This window comes from Euprymna scolopes, chromosome 13 (genome assembly GCF_053919585.1).
Source record: "Euprymna scolopes isolate OS-2025 chromosome 13, ASM5391958v1, whole genome shotgun sequence".
In the NCBI taxonomy this organism is placed as follows: Eukaryota; Metazoa; Mollusca; class Cephalopoda; order Sepiida; family Sepiolidae; genus Euprymna; species Euprymna scolopes.
In genome coordinates, this window is record NC_136494.1 from 29032887 (window position 1) to 29035386 (window position 2500).

General features: G+C 23.6%; 1 protein-coding gene across 1 annotated transcript in view; it reads right to left on the reverse strand.

Moving 5' to 3' along the window:
- Positions 1 to 2500, reverse strand: part of LOC145291964 (uncharacterized) — a 231902-nt gene that overhangs the window by 127890 nt on the left and 101512 nt on the right. The gene's annotated exons all lie outside the window — the stretch shown is intronic.

Consider the following 2500-nt stretch of genomic DNA (forward strand, 5'->3'; position numbering starts at 1 on the left):
ATTTTGTATATATCATTATAGAGTTATGATTTTAAAAGTAAAAAAAGAAAAGAAAAGTATTTGAGTGCCATCAGCTAGAATCGAAACCGAAAGCAAAACTATAGCATTTAAAGCTGGTGACGTTACCACAGCACCAATGTAACACGACTATAAATCGATTAAAAATTAAAAAAAATAAGATGAATGTGCAAAATGTTTTACGATTTCTTCAATGTTGACCCATTTGTGACCCCTTAAAAAATTTTTTTTACCGGGTAAAGACCCATAAAATAACGGTCCGTAAAAAAATCATTTGAGGCCCCTAGCCCACTTTGCGACTTTTAGTTTCGGAGGGGATAGAGTTTGAATATATGGAGACAGACAGAAGGGTCTGTCGTATAAAATAAACAGCAGGTTTTTTTTTTATAGGACAGGTGATCGATTGTATTAAAATAATAAGAAAAAGTAAATAATAATAATAATAATAATAATAATAATAATGATGATGATGATGATGATAATATAATAATAATAATAATAATAATGATGATGATGATGATGATGATAATAATATAATAATAATAATAATGATTATGATGATGATGATGATAATAATAATAATAATAATGATGATGATGATAATAATAATAATAATAATAATAATGATGATGATGATGATGATGATAATAATAATATAATAATAATAATAATAATAATGATGATGATGATGATGATAATAATAATAATAATAATAATAATAATAATAATAATAATGATAATAATAATAATGATGAAACACATGATAAAACACAGCTAATGAAATAATGATAAAACACAGCTAATTGAATGTCAGTCTAGAAATATTAATATTTTATATATTAGATTATACATTATAAAACTAATTTAAAAACATAATATGAACCAATTTTAGAACAAATTCATCAATTTCTTAAAAGAAAAACATTTTTTTTTAAATATTTTATTTTAAAAATAAAAAAGATATATTAATAGAATTTATGTTCTATTAATGAAGCTTTAAAAAATGTATTGCTCAAAAGTTTTTTTTTTTATTTCAATAACACACAGCGGTCTATTGTCAACATCTGATGTTAGACTTGCAATATCACTCGCTGGTTTATTGTTTGCAGGAACTTTAATTCCTTCTCAGAAGTCAGGTATGCTACTAAATTGCCTTCTATAAGAATAATTGTCTCTCTTGAAGATGCTCCACAAGTTCTCAATGGGATACAAAACACAACTATTTGAATGTCAGTCTAGAAATATTAGAATGGATTTTTTTGTTAAACGTAATTGTGTGAAGACACCAAATGCTTGGACAGAAGGAAGTGATTCAGAGGACAGGTGTTTACCAAACAGAAGAAGAAGACAACAAAAAACTATAATCTCTAAATCCAGTATATATGTATATATATATGTATATATATATATGTATATATATATATATAACTACTTAATTTACTCACATAAAATTGATATACGAAAGTATAAATTTATGCGTAAACTTTAAGTATTTACTTCAAAAGTGCTCAATAGGTAGGTAGAGCTAGTTAATAAGTTATAAAATATATATGGCGATTAAGCTGAATATTCCGCGTTTCATCCACTCTAGGACTCTTCAGGCTTATGCGCATAAGGCTGAAGTGTCCTAGAGTAGATGAAACGCGGAATATTCAGTGTAGCTTAATCGCCATATATATTTTATAACTTACTATATATATATATATATATATATATATATATATATATATATATATATATATATATATATATATATATATCAACCACTGTTAATTGTGACATCCTGAACCGATGATTCCTAAAAGGATGAAACACTAGTGTCTGTAGGTATTTAATAAGTCACAGCATAAATTATCAGGCTATCAATTATAACTAAGGTAAAAACCATATAACAAATATGTTTAACATCAGCAGTTTATAGTGAAACTCAGTGCCCGCCATATTATGTTCCTTTATCTTCAAGTCAAGGACTGTGGTAACTATTCTTATTTTGGCGCAAGAAAATGTCTTCTGTTGTTGAATAAAAGCATGTTTATAAAACAGTTAACAACCCCTTATCTTTATTTTTAAAATAGATTTCTAAAGAATAAAGGTATTATTTAGAAACGTATTCGAAACATTCTAAAAAATAAAGTTATCATTATTTTTTAAATAATTTTCTAAAGTATAAAGTTATAATTATTTTTAAGTAAATAAAAAAACAGTCATTAATTTTAGAATAAATTTCAAAGAATAAAGTTATCATTATTTGTAAAAAATTTAAATAAAATAAAGTTATCATTATTTTTAGAATGAATTGCTAAAGAATAAAGTTATTATTTTTTCAATAAATTTTCAAAAAATAAAGTTATAATTATTTTAAAAAGAAATTTCTGAAGAATAACGTTATCATTATTTTCAAATGAATTTAAAAAAAATAAAGTTATCATTATTTTTAAAATAAATTTCTAAAGAATTAAGTTTTCATTATTTATTTAAATAA